Source organism: Hemitrygon akajei, chromosome 7 (assembly GCF_048418815.1).
Source record: "Hemitrygon akajei chromosome 7, sHemAka1.3, whole genome shotgun sequence".
NCBI classification, from domain to species: Eukaryota; Metazoa; Chordata; class Chondrichthyes; order Myliobatiformes; family Dasyatidae; genus Hemitrygon; species Hemitrygon akajei.
In genome coordinates, this window is record NC_133130.1 from 3,263,030 (window position 1) to 3,278,491 (window position 15,462).

Genomic DNA, 15,462 nt, shown 5'->3' on the forward strand with positions numbered 1-15,462 from the left:
TAGTCAGTTCACATTGTAGGACTGGTCAGTTCACTCTGTACCGGATTGTACAGAGTTCAACAGTTCAACATGGTGTGAACAGGAAGGAGGCTGCCTAGGCGGGAGATAAGGTACTGCTCCATCGACCTGCGTGTGGCCTCATCTTGATCTCCCGCCTAGGTAGCCTCCTACCTGCCGGCATGAACATCCAACTCACAGACCTCCGTTGATACCCCTGCCCCCCCCCTTACCCCATCCCTATTATTTTAGTCTGGTTCTCTTTCTCTTTCCCCCCCTCACTATAATCTCCCCCAGCCCTACCTTTCTTTCTCTTTTATTTCCCATAATTCTCCACCTTCCCCCAGCCCATTTCCCTCCAGCCTATCACTTCCCAGCTCTCTACTTTATCCCTCCCCCCACTTCTTATCCCCCCTCGACCATCCCATGTTACTTCACTCCTGATGAAGGGTTTCGGCCCGAAACGTCGTTATTACCTCCTCCCATGGATGCTGTCTGGCCTGCTGAATTCTGCCAGCATTTTGTGTTTTTTATTTATTTCCAGCATCTACAGATTCACTCGTGTTCATCTGGGTGATTAACGTTCAAGGTTTCCGATACGTTATGAAGGATAGAGGAGGAGGTAAAGACGGTGCAGGAGTTGCACTGGGGTCAATATCACAACTGCACATAGTGGGGGGGGGGGGTGTCAGTGGCTGAGTCTATTACTTTATTGTCACTAAACAATTGATACTAGAGCATACAATCATCACAGCGATATTTGATTCTGTGCTTCTCGCTCCCTGGAGGACAAATCAATAGTAAATATAATAAAAATTTAAATTATAAATCGTAAATAAAAAATAGAAAAGGGAAAGTAAGGTAGTGCAAGTCAGGCCCAGATCTGGATCAGGATCTGTTCAGCAGTCTTATCACAGTTGGAAAGAAGCTGTTCCCAAATCTGGCTGTACAAATCTTCAAGCTCCTGAACCTTCTCCCAGAGGGAAGAGGGACAAAAAGTGTGTTGGCTGGCTGGGTCGTGTCCTTGGTTATCCTGGCAGCACTGCTCCGACAGCGTGCGGTGTAAAGTGAGTCCAAGGATGGAAGATTGGTTTGTGTGATGTGCTGGGCTTGTTTCACGATCTTCTGCAGCTTCTTCCGGTCTTAGACGGGACAACTACCATACCAGGTTGTGATGCACCCTAGAAGAATGCTTTCTACAGTGCACCTATAAAAATTTGGCTGTAACTCAGGATTAGGAAGATTGCAATCACACTGATGGGATTGTACTATAGACCCCCAAGGGTCACCAGGACATTGAAAAACAGATATATAATCAGGTTAAATAAATGTGTAAAAAAAATAGGGTTGCTGTCATGGGGGATCTCAACTTCCCAAATATAAACTGGGCCATCTTGGTGTAAGGTTTTAGACGGGACTGAATTTGTTAAGTGTATCCACAAAGAAAGGTTTCATAAATCAAAATCTGGATCGTTCAACAAGAGGAGAGGCCGTATTGACCTGGTGTTGGGTAATGAGCCTGGCCAGGTGAGTGACTTATCACTGGATAACAGTTAAGAACTGTAACCTCAACTCCTTAACTTTCAGGATAGCCATAGATAAGGATAAGTATGGTCCTTGTGGGAGAGTTTTAATTTTGAGTAGGACAAATTGTGAGGCCATTAGGCAGGAACTAAGAGTTTGCTGTGATCACCTTTTCTCTGGCTAGTCCACAGCAGTCACGTGGAGGGTGTTTGAAGATCAATTGCACAGAGTGCAGGAAAGATTGGAAGGAAGGACAGGGATGGAAAGATACGAGAACCTTGGATGTCCAGAGAGGTGATGAATTTAGTCAAGAAGGAAAAGGAAAAGAACGTAAACATTTGAAAGTTAGGGAAAAATGAAGCACACGAGGAGTAGAAAGAAGCCAGAAAAGAAGGGAATTAGGAAAGCCAGGAGGGGCTGTTAGAAGTCCTTGGCAAGTAGAATTCCAGGACATTCTGTACATACATCAAGACTAACTAGGGAGAGGGTGGGACCACTCAAGGACAAAGGGGGGGGGGGGAACATTTGCTTGGATGTGGAGAATGTGAGTGGGTACTTAATGAGTATCTTACTTCAATATTTACCAAGGAAAAGGATATGGAGCACCAGGAGGTCAGTGAGGTGTGTGAAATATGTTAGGACATTTAGAGCTCAAGAAGGAGGAAGCATTGTGCCTCCTAATAAGTGTTAAGGTGGATAAGTCCCCAGTGGCTATGCCCCATTATTGGTCAAGATTACTGAGCCCTTGATCAGTATCTTTGTTTCCACAGTGATTTGTCTGTTTGGATTCAGAACTGGCTTGTGCGTAGAAGACAGAGGGTGGTGGTTGAAACAACCTTTTTGAGTTGGAGGTCTGTAATTAGTGGAGTTCCACAGGGATTTGTGCTGGGACCTCTGTAATTTGTGATGTATATAAATAACCTGGATGAAGATTTAGATGGCTGGGTTAGTAGGTTTGCAGATAATAGCAAAATTTGTGGAGTTGTGGGTAGTGTAGAAGACTGGCAAAGTGTGTAGTGCGGTTAGATTAATTGTAGATATGGGCAGAGAAATGGCAGATGGAGTTTAACCCATATAAATGTGAGGTGTTGCACCTTGGTAGGGCAAATGCAAGGAGACAGTACACAGTTAAGGGCAAGATCATTAACAGTGTTGCTGATATAGGGTTCTCAGTACCAGTAACAGTGGTGTTAACTGTTCAGGCTAACAAAATGGCTTCTCTGTATTTTATAATGAAATGGTTTCTCTGTAATGGGATCCTGTGTCTCATATGTTTGGGTTATGGGTATTGATAAGGGGAAAACTAACCAATGGAGAACTGTTATGCTCTCTTGTCTGTGTAAGCTGAGCGGGAGTTCGTGGTCTTTTTCGGGAGGAGCGTGAGGAGGACGGACGTGTGTGAAGCGGGCAGCGGTTCCAGAGCGACAGATACTGGACGTCGGCAGTTCGGACGGTGGCCGAAGGCTCGGAAGGTCGTTGTGGAAGAAAATCGGAGAGCGCCAACATATTAAAATATGTGCACAAACTGACAAACTGATTATTACTTTGGCGCCTTTAGGTTATCTGTTTCTACTAACCCATCACTAAAAAATCACTATAAAGTTGCAATTATTTACTGGCTTTTGGGTATTGTCTGGTATTTGTCTTGTGAGCGTGTACTGGGGTGGGCATTAAACCGTATTTGCACAGAAGTATTGCACTACTGGCGGGGCGACGGCTGTTTACCCTAGGCAAACGGGGGTCAACTGGGCGCACGGAGACTACATTGAGAAGGGAGATCTTGGGATCCAAGTTCATAGCTCCTTGAAAGTGGCTACACAGGTCGATAAGGTGGTTAAGAAGGCTGGTGGAATACTTGCTTTTATTTGTTGAGGCACTGAGTTTAAAAGTGTAGCAAAATTATAAAACTCTGGTGAAGTCACATCTGGTGTATTGCATACAGTTCTGGTCGCCCTATTACAGGAAGGATGTTGAGGTTTGGAAGAGGGTGCAGAAGAGGTTCAGCGGGATGCTGCCTGGTTTAGAGGGAATGTTCCATCACAACAGCCTGGATACACTTGGATTGTTTGCTGTGGACCATCAGAGGCTGAGAGAAAACCTGATAACCTGATAGAGATTTATAAGATTATGAGAGAGTGTCTGTTTCCCAAGGTTGAAATGTCTAATACCAGAGGACATGCATTGCAGGTTAACACAAAGTACACTGCAGATGCTGTGGTCAAATCAACACGTACAAACAAGCTGGAGGAACTTAGCAGGTCGGGCAGCATCCGTGGAAACGAGCAGTCAACATTTTGGGCTGAGACCCTTCATCAGGACTGAAGAAGGAGGGGGCAGCGGCCCTATAAAGAAGGTGCCAGGTGAAAACCAATCAGAGGAAAGATCAAGGGGTGGGGAGGGGAAGCAGGGAGGGGATAGGCTGGAAAGGTGAAGTAGGAATGTAAGGGGAAAGCACTATGGGTAGTAGAAGAAGGCAGAATCATGAGAGAGGTGATAGGCAGCTGGAAGAGGAGGCAGAGTGAAAGTGGGATGGGGAAGGGAGAGGGAGGGAATTACCGGAAGTTGGAGAATTCAATTTTCATACCAACGGGCTGGAGACTACCCAGACAGTGTATGAGGTGTTGCTCCTCCAACGGGAGTTTGGCCTCATCATGGCAGTAGAGGAGGCCATGTATGGACATGTCTGAATGGGAATGTGAAGCAGAGTTGAAGCGTGTGGCAACTGGGAGATCCTGTCTGTTGTGGTGGACGGAGCGTAGGTGCTTGACGAAGTGGTCCCCCAATCTGCGTTGGGTCTCGCCGATGTAGAGGAGGCCACACCGGATGCAATAGATGACCCCAACAGACTCACAACACTTCACTTATGAGTCTGCTGGAGTCGTCTATTGCATCCGGTGCTCCTGGTGTGGCCTCCTCTACATCCGCGAGACCCGACGCAGATTGGGGGACCACTTTCTTCTACCACTGGCAGCCAACCTGAAAAGGCTCCATTTATTCTAAACTCTTTGCCCCACCAATCAGCCACTGCTTTGGTAGAAGGTGCAAAGGGGCTTGGAAGTTCCCTAAAGGTTAATTTACAGGTTGAGTCTATGGTGAGGAAGGCAAATACAATGTTAGCATTCATTTATAGACAATAGATAATAGACAATAGGTACAGGAGTAGGCCATTCAGCCCTTCGTGCCAGCACCGCCATTCAGTGTGATTATGGCTGATCATCCACAATCAGAACACCGTTTCTGCCTTCTCCCCATATCCCTTGACTCCACTATCTTCAAGAGCTCTATCTAACACTTTCTTGAAAGCCTCCAGGGAATTGGCCTCCACTGCCTTCTGAGGCAGATCATTCCATAGATCCACAACTCTCTGGGTGAAAAAGTTTTTCCTCAACTCTGTTCTAAATGGCCTACCACTTATTCTTAAACTGTGGCCTCTGGTTCTGAACTCCCCAACATCGGGAACATGTTTCCTGCCTCTAGCATGTCCTTTCCCTTAATAATCTTAATAATTTCATCAGAACTAGAATATTAAAGCAAGGATGTAATGTTGAGACTTTATAAAGCACTGGTGAGGATTCACTTGGAGTATTGTGAGCAGTTTTAGGCCCCTTAGAAAGGATGAGCTGAGACTGAAGAGGGTTCAAAGAAGGTTCAGAAAAATGATTCCAGGATTGAATGGCTTGTTTTTACATATATATATATATATATATATAAACCATATATAACAATTACAGCACAGAAACAGGCCATCTTGGCCCTTCTAGTCCGTGCCGAACACTTACTCTCACCTAATCCCACTGGCCCGCACTCAGTCCATAACCCTCCATTCCTTTCCTGTCCATATACATATCCAATTTTTTTTTAAATGACAATACCGAACCTGCCTCTACCACTTCTACTGGAAGCTCATTCCACACAGCTACCACTCTGAGTAAAGAAGTTCCCCCTCGTGTTACCTCTAAACTTTTGCCCCCTAACTCTCAACTCATGTCCTCTTGTTTGAAACTCCCCTACTCTCAATGGAAAAAGCCTATCCATGTCAATTCTATCTATCCCCCTCATAACTTTAAATACCTCTATCAAGTCCCCCCTCAACCTTCTATGCTACAAAGAATAAATACCTAACTTGTTCATCCTTTCTCTGTAACTTAGGTGATGAAACCCAGGTAACATTCTAGTATATCTCCTCTGTACTCTATTTTGTTGACATCTTTCCTATAATTTGGACACCAGAACTGTACACAATACTCCTCACCAATGCCTTGTACAATTTTAACATTACATCCCAACTCCTATACTCAATGCTCTGATTTATAAAGGCCAGCATACCAAAAGCTTTCTTCACCACTCTATCCACATGAGATTCCACCTTCGGGGAACTATGCACCATTATTCCTAGATCACTCTGTTCTACTGCATTCCTCAATGCCCTACCATTTACCATGTATGTCCTATTTGGATTATTCCTACCAAAATGTAGCACCTCACACTTATCAGCATTAAACTCCATCTGCCATCTTTCAGCCCACTCTTCTAACTGGCCTAAATCTCTCTGCAAGCTTTGAAAACCTACTTCATTATCCACAACGCCACCTACCTTGGTATCATCTGCATACTTACTAATCCAATTTACCGCCCCATCATCCAGATCATTACTGTATACGACAAACAACACTGGACCCAGTTCAGATCCCTGAGGCACACCACTAGTCATCGGCCCCCAACCTGACAAACAGTTATCCACCACTACTCTCTGGCATCTCCCATCCAGCCACTGTTGAATCCATTTTACTACTTTAAATTAATACCTAACGACTGAACCTTCCTTACTAACTTTCCGAGTGGAACCTTGTCAAAGGCCTTACTGAAGTCCATATAGACAACATCCACTGCTTTACCCTCGTCAACTTTCCTAGTAACCTCTTCAAAATATTCAATAAGGTTCGTCAAACATGACCTTCCACACACAAATCCATTTTGCCTATTCCTAATCAGACCCTGTCAGCGCCTGATGACTCGGGGCCTGTACTCACTAGAATTCAGAAGAATGAGGGTGACCTTGTTGAAACCTATTGAATGGTGCAAGGTCTTGATAAAGTGGATGTGGAGCAGATGTTTTCTATGGTGGGGGACTCTAAGATCAGAGGGCACAGCCTCAGAGTAGAGGGGCATCCTATTAGAATGGAGATGAGGAGGAATTTCTTTAGCCAGAGAGTGGTGAATCTGTGGAATTCTTTGCCATAGGCAGCTGTGGAGGCCAATTCTTTATGTACATTTAAGGCAGAGGCTGATAGATTCTTGATTGGGCAGGGTGTGAAGGGATACGGGGAGAAGGCAGGAGATCGGGGCTGAGAGGAAAATTGGGTCAGGCATGATGAAATGTCAGAGCAGACATGAAGGGCCACGTGCCTTCCTCTGCTCCTAAATCTCATTGCCATTTAGTCTTCAGGAATGGTTTGTACCTGAACTGGAAGGGGATCTAGTGGGATATCCTCGTGCTACACGATGAGCTTAAACTAGAATTACAGGTGATGGGAACCAGAGTGCCAGAACAGTTAGTGGAGAGGTTGTGGAGATGGATGTTGGTAAGACCTCAGACAAAGTCAGGATTCAAAAGTTTCAGCATGGTGTGACCAGTGTCCTGAGCTGCATATATTTCAAAGTAAGAAGTATCGCAGGGAAAGGAAATGAGTCCAGGACATGGATTAACACCTGTGATTATGATCCATTAGTGATACTTGGTTGCAGGAGGGGCAGGACTAGCAAATAAGCTAGCAAATAATACCAAAGAGGATACCATAGAACCATAGAACACTACAGCACAGTACAGGCCCTTCAGCCCTCCATGTTGTGCCGATCCATATAATCCTTAAACAAAAGTACTAAACCCACACTACCCCATAACCCTCCATTTTTCTTTCATCCATGTGCCTGTCCAAGAGGCTCTTCAATACCCCTAATGTTTTAGCCTCCACCACCATCCCTGGCAAGTCATTCCAGGCACTCACAACCCTCTGTGTAAAAAACTTACCCCTGATGTCTCCCCTAAACTTCCCTCCCTTAGTTTTGTACCTATGCCCTCTGGTGTTTGCTACTGGTGCCCTGGGAAACAGGTACTGACTATCCACCCTATCTATGCCTCTCATAATCTTGTTGACCTCTATCAAGTCCCCTCTCATTCTTCTACACTCCAAAGAGAAAAGTCCCAGCTCTGCTAACCTTGCTTCATATGACTTGTTCTCCAATCCAGGCAACATCCTGGTAAATCTCCTCTGCACCCTCTCTGTAGCTTCCACATCCTTCCTGTGATGAGGTGACTAGAATTGAACACAATACTCTAAGAACACACACAAAATGCTGGTGGAACACAGCAGGCCAGGCAGCATCTATAAGGAGAAGCGCTGTTGACATTTCGGGCCAAGACCCTTCGTCAGGACTAACCGAAAGGAAAGATACTAAGAGATTTGAAAGTAGTGGGGGGAGGGGGAAATGCAAAATGATAGGAGAAGACCGAAGGGGGTGGGATGAAGCTGAGAGCTGGAAAGGTGATTGCCAAAAGGGATACAGAGCTGGAGAAGGGAAAGGATCATGGGATGGGAGGCCTCGGGAGAAAGAAAGGGGGAGGGGAGCACCAGAGGGAGATGGAGAACAGGCAGAGTGATGGGCAGAGAGAGAGAAAAAAAAACAAACAACTAAATATGTCAGGGATGGGGTAAGAAGGGGAGGAGGGGCATTAATGGAAGTTAGAGAAGTCAATGTTCATGCCATCAGGTTGGAGGCTACCCAGCCAGTATATAAGGTGTTGTTCCTCCAATCTGAGTGTGGCTTCATCTTGACAGTAGAGGAGGCCATACAATAAATCTACCAATTGCCACAGTTATTTTGACCATACGGTCGATAGGACAGATGGAGAAGTAGTTGCACCCAAGTTGCAGGACAGAGGAAATTGGGTAACATCAGGAGTGTGAAAGCGGTTAAACAACCAGTGCAGAGCCCTCCTGTGGCCATCTACCTCAACAACAGGTACATCACTCGCGATTCTGTTGGGGAGGGATGGCCCGGCCGGAGCCATCAAACACTCCTCATCTGTTAACACTTTAGTTCCCAGAATTTCTGGGGATTAGATGTTTCAAAAGGCATGGGGGTGGGGAAGAGGTAAAAGAGATGGGTGATTAGTATGCATTGCTAATCGGAACAGTATCACAGCTGGAAAAAGGGAGGAGGTCGTCCACTGAGTCAGTGTGAGTGGAAGTTAGAGGCAGGAAGGGAGCAATCAGTTTATTGGGAGTATTCTATAGATCACCCAACAAACAGATTGAGAGGTGCAAAAATAACAGGGTTGTCGTCATGGAGAACTGGAACTTCCCTCATAGTGATGTTCACCTCCTTAGTGGAAACAGTTTATAACCATATAACAATCACAGCACGGATACAGGCCATCTCGACCCTCCTAGTCCGTGCCGAACTCTTAATGGATGGGCAATGTTTAGATGGAGGAGGAGTTTGTTTGGTGTGGCCAGGAAGGATTCCTGACACAATTTATAGACAGGCTGAGTGGAGAAGAGGCTTGAGTGAATCTGGTACTAGGTAATGAACCTGGTCAGGTGTCAGATCCCTCAGTGGGAGAGCATTTCACAGACAGTGACCACAACTCCCTGACCTTTACCATGGCCTCAGAGAGGGACAAGAACAGACGGTGTGGGGAAGTATTTCATTCCCAGAGGCAGAGGGAATTATGATGCCATTATGCAGGAAGTTGGGAGCATAAATTGAAACAAGTATCCCCAGGGAAAAGTGCAATGGAATGTGGGATTTGTTTAGGGAGCACTTGCATGGGTTTGGGATAGGTTTGTTCCACTGAGGCAGGGAAAGGATGTAGGGTGAAGGAACCATGGTTGACAGGAGATATGGGATGTCCAGTCAAGAGAAAAATGGAAGCTTACTTAAGGCTTAGGAAGCAAGGTTCAGAGAGTTTCGAGGTAGCCCATAAGGAGCTTAAGAATGGACCAAGGAGAGCTAGAAGGGGGGCATGAGAAGGCCTTGGTGAGTAGAATTAATGAAATCCCCAAGAAATTCTACATGACAGGGAGTGTAGTGCATCTGGCTGCAGTTCCTGGAAGACTGTGTTAGGGATCTGGAGCAGCATCTCGATGAAGTTGTACGGGAGAGTGAGGAGATAATCGATCAGAGTTACGGGGAAGTAGTCACCCTGAAGTTGCAGGAGGTAAGTGGCTGGGTGACTGTCAGGAGAAATGAAAATGTGAATAGGAAGTGAGTGCAGAGCACCCCTGAGGCCATTCCCCTCAATAATAATACTGTTTTGGACACTGTTGTGGGGGATGATCTCCTCCAGGGGAGACCAGTTTACTGGCACTGAGCATGAGTCCATGGTGCAGAAGGGAAAGAGGGAGAAGAGGGGATCGGTAGTGATCGGGGACTCAATAGTCAGAGGAATGGGCAGAAGGTTCTGTGGATGTGAATGGGACACCCGGATGGTATGTTGCCTCCCAGGTGCCAGGGTCAGAGACATCTCAGATTGTGTCCACAGCATTCTGGAGGGTAAGGGAACACAGCCAGATGGTATGTTGCCTCCCAGGTGCCAGGGTCAGAGACATCTCAGATTGTGTCCACAGCATTCTGGAGGGCAAGGGAACACAGCCAGATGGTATGTTGCCTCCCAGGTGCCAGGGTCAGAGACATCTCAGATTGTGTCCACAGCATTCTGGAGGGCAAGGGAACACAGCCAGATGGTATGTTGCCTCCCAGGTGCCAGGGTCAGAGACATCTCAGATTGTGTCCACAGCATTCTGGAGGGTAAGGGAACACAGCCAGATGGTATGTCGCCTCCCAGGTGCCAGGGTCAGAGACATCTCAGATCGTGTCCACAGCATTCTGGAGGGCAAGGGAACACAGCCAGATGGTATGTTGCCTCCCAGGTGCCAGGGTCAGAGACATCTCAGATTGTGTCCACAGCATTCTGGAGGGCAAGGGAACACAGCCAGATGGTATGTTGCCTCCCAGGTGCCAGGGTCAGAGACATCTCAGATTGTGTCCACAGCATTCTGGAGGGCAAGGGAACACAGCCAGATGGTATGTTGCCTCCCAGGTGCCAGGGTCAGAGACATCTCAGATTGTGTCCACAGCATTCTGGAGGGCAAGGGAACACAGCCAGATGGTATGTTGCCTCCCAGGTGCCAGGGTCAGAGACATCTCAGATTGTGTCCACAGCATTCTGGAGGGTAAGGGAACACAGCCAGATGGTATGTTGCCTCCCAGGTGCCAGGGTCAGAGACATCTCAGATCGTGTCCACAGCATTCTGGAGGGTAAGGGAACACAGCCAGATGGTATGTTGCCTCCCAGGTGCCAGGGTCAGAGACATCTCAGATCGTGTCCACAGCATTCTGGAGGGTAAGGGAACACACCCAGATGTTACTCTACATATTGGTACCTATAACTTAGGAAGGAAAAACAAAGAGAATTTAGAGAGCTAGATTGAAAGCTGAGAAGCAGGACCTCTAGGGTAATAATTTCTGGATTGCTACCTGTGCCACACGCCAGTCAGGGTAGAAACAGGGTGATTTGGCAGATAAATGAGTGGCTGAGAAGCTGGTGCAGGGGCCAGGGTTTCAGGTTCTTGGATCATTGGGATCTCTTCTGGGGGGAGGTCTGACCTGTTCAAAAGTGACGGGTTGCACCTGAACTCGAGGGGGACCGATGTTTTCACGGGCAGGTTTGTTAGAGCTTTTGGGAGGGTTTAAACTAATCTGGAAGGGGGGTGGGAACCGGAGTGAAGGGACTCAGGATACGACGGATGGTAAAAAAGCAAAGATAGCTGGCAGTCGGACTGTCAGGAAGGGTAGGCATATGATAGGACAAAATTACAGCCAGCAGGGTGAGTATCACTGCATTAGGGATGCAGAATCAAAAAGGGTAGCAAATACAGTACACAAAGTGTTATATCTCAATGCACGGAGTATAGGAAATAAGGTGGATGATCTTATTGCACTATTACAGATTGTCAGGTATGATGTTGTGGCCATCACTGAATCGTGGCTGAAGGATGGTTGTAGTTGGGAGCTGAATGTCCAAGGTTACAAGTTATATCGGAGGGATAGGAAGGTCGGCAGAGAGGCTGGTGGGGCTCTACTGATAAAGAATGGAATCCAATCAGTAGAAAGATGTGACATAGGATCGGAAAATGTTTAATCCTTGTTGGCTGAGTTAAGTAACTGTAAGGGTAAAAGGACCCTGATAGCAGTTATATACAGGCCTCCCAACAGATAGATAGATAGATAGATAGATAGATAGATAGGTAGATAGATAGATAGATAGATACTTTATTCATCCCCATGGGGAAATTCAACATTTTTCCAATGTCCCATACACTTATTGTATCAAAAAACAATTACATACAATACTTAACTCAGTATAAATATGATATGCATCTAAAATCACCCTCTCAAAAAAAGCATTAATAAATAGCTTTTAAAAAGTTCTTAAATAGTTTACTAAAATACATTGAATGGTAACTTAAGCTCAGTCCTAACCCCGGCACTTTTTCCCAACAGTAGCTGGGATGTGGACCTCAGATTACATCAGGAGATAAAAAAAGGCAAGTCAAAAGGGCAATGTTATGATAGTTGTGGGAGATTTTAACATTCAGGTCAATTTGGAAAATCAAGTTGATAACAAATCTCGAGAGTGAGTTTATTGACTGTCTAAGAGATGGCTTTTTAAAGCAGTTTGTTTTGAGCCTATGAAGGGATCATCTACACTGGACTGGATGTTATGTAATGAATCAAAGGCAATTAGGGAACTTAAGGTAAAAGAACCCTTAGAAGACAGTGATCACAATATGATTGAGTTCAACTTGAAATTTGATAGGAAGAACGTAAAGACTAACATAGCAGTATTTCAGTGGAGTAAGGGAAATTACAGTGGTATGAGAGAGGAGTTGGCCAAAGTAAATTGGAAGGAGCTGCTGGCAGGGATGTCAGCAGAGCAGCGATGGAATGCGTTTCTGGGGAAAATGAGGAAGGTACAGGACATGTGTATTCCAAAAATGAAGAAATACTCAAATGGTAAAATAATACAAGTGTGGCTGACAAGGGAAATCAAAGCTAACGTAAAAACAAGCGGGCAAACAACAAAACAAAAATTAGTGGGAAAATAGAGGTTTGGGAACCTTTTAAAAACTGACAGAGCAACCAAAAGAAACATAAGGAAAATATGAAATATTAAAGCAAACTGGCAAACAATACCGAAGTGGATGGTAAAAGCTTTTTAAAATATGTAAAAATAAAAGAGAGATGAAAGTGGATATTAGATTGCTAAAAATGAGGCTGGAGAAATAATAACGGAGGACAAGGGATGGCAGATGAACTAAATTAGTATTTTGTACAAGTCTTCACTGTGGAAGACACTAGCAATATGCCTGATGTTGAAGTGTGTGAAGGAAGAGAAGTGGGTGCAGTTACTGTTACAAGTGAGAAGGTGCTCATAAAGCTGAAAGACCTGAAGGTACATAAGTCACCTGGACCAGAGGAACTGCACCCCAGGGTTCTGAAAGAGGTAGGGGTAGAGATTGTGGAGGTATCAGTAATGATCTTTCAAAAATATTTGATCTCTGGCATGGTGCCAGAGGATTGGAAAATTGCAAATGTCACTCCACTCTTTAAGAATGGAGGAAGGCAGCAGAAAGGAAATTATAGACCTGTTAGCCTGACCTCAGTGGTTGGGAAGATGCTAGAGTCAATGATTAAGAATGTGGTTATGGGGTCCTTGATGACGGATGCTACTTTTCTGTGGCAGTCCTCCATATAGATGTGTTCGGTGGTGGGGAGGATTTTGTTCATAATGGACTGGGCTATCCTCTTCCTTTTGTGGGACTTACTAATTAAGGGCATTGGTGTATCCATACCAGGCTGTGAAGCAACCAGTCAATATACTCTCCACCACACATCTATAGACGTTTGTCAAGCTTTTAGATGTAATGCAGAATTTTCACAAACTTCTACGGAGGGAGAGGACTGGAAAGTGTTGTGCTCTCTTCATTATGGCAGTTATGAGCTGAGTCTGCTGCAGTCTCGTTTTCCATCTCTCTCTCTCTCATATGCTGGGGCAAATGGGACTGATGCAGATGATTGACACAGACCATGGGCCGAAGGGCCTGTTTCTGTTCTGTCCCAATCTCCAATTCAACTCACTAGTCAGACATACGTCAGCTGTTTCACTCTGTCCAGGAAATTCAGTCCCACGGCTTTGTTAAGTGTTTGCTCACTAAGATGGACACTACAAAACTACAGAAATAGTTAGCAATACTCAGCTGGTCAGGCGTGGTACATCAGAATTGTTATGGAGAGAAGTTGTGTAAAAAGTCCATAAAGGCACCCAGAAGGTCCACCCAATGAAAGGCCCAATCCTGAAAGGTCAACCCTACGAAACCCCAGTCCTGAGAGGTCCACCTGTAAAAGGCCCAATTCTGAAAGATTGACTTGTAAAAGGCCCAATTCTGAAAGATTCACCAGTATAAGGCCCAATTCTGAAAGATTCACCTGTATAAGGCCCAATTCTGAAAGATTCATTTGTAAAAGGCCCAATTCTGAAAGATTGACTTGTAAAAGGCCCAATTCTGAAAGGTCCACGTGTAAGAGGTTCAATTCTAAAAGGTCCGTCTGTGGAAGGTTCACCTGTAAAAGTCCACGCAAAAGGTCGATCTGAGTCAGCTGCCCATTAGGTTCACCAGTTCAGGGGGCAGTTGCTAGACTGGGATGGGAGTCACTGCCCAGTCACATCAGGTGAGGTCCTGATCTCATCCAGTGCCCGTCCCATTCATCAGTTCAGCCAAAGTTGGCCCATGGCTGCCCCAGCCCTCCCTCACGACCTCACACCACCCCATCCACAGCACACTCACCCCCTTCCCTCAACCCTTTGCACCTCACCTCCTCCTCCATAACTCCTCCCTCATTCCTCCTTCTCCACTCCTCCTCTCACCGCTTTCCCCTTAATCCCACATCTCCTCTTTCTGCATCCTCAACTCTCCCATGGAGACCCTCCCCCTCAGCAACCTTTCTTCTCCATGACCCTGCTCCTCGGTGAACTCTCCCCTCAATGACCCTGCCCCTCGGTGAACTCTCCCCTCCATGACCCTGCTCCTCGGTGAACTCTCCCCTCCATGACCCTGCTCCTCGGTGAACTCTCCCCTCAATGACCCTGCCCCTCGGTGAACTCTCCCCTCAATGACCCTGCCCCTCGGTGAACTCTCCCCTCCATGACCCTGCTCCTCGGTGAACTCTCCCCTCAATGACCCTGCCCCTCGGTGAACTCTCCCCTCCATGACCCTGCCCCTCGGTGAACTCTCCCCTCCATGACCCTGCTCCTCGGTGAACTCTCCCCTCCATGACCCTGCTCCTCGGTGAACTCTCCATTCAATGACCCTGCCCCTCGGTGAACTCTCCCCTCCATGACCCTGCCCCTCGGTGAACTCTCCCCTCCATGACCCTGCCCCTCGGTGAACTCTCCCTTCCATGACCCTGCCCCTCGGTGAACTCTCCCCTCCATGACCCTGCCCCTCGGTGAACTCTCCCCTCAATGACCCTGCTCCTCGGTGAACTCTCCCCTCAATGACCCTGCCCCTCGGTGAACTCTCCCCTCAATGACCCTGCCCCTTGGTGAACTCTCCCCTCAATGACCCTGCCCCTCGGTGAACTCTCCCCTCAATGACCCTGCCCCTCAGTGAACTCTCCCCTCAATGACCCTGCCCCTCAGTGAACTCTCCCCTCAATGAACTCTCCCCTCAATGACCCTGCCCCTCGGTGAACTCTCACCTCAATGACCCTGCCCCTCGGTGAACTCTCCCCTCCATGACCCTGCCCCTCGGTGAACTCTCCCCTCCATGACCCTGCCCCTCAGTGAACTCTCCCCTCAATGAACTCTCCCCTCAA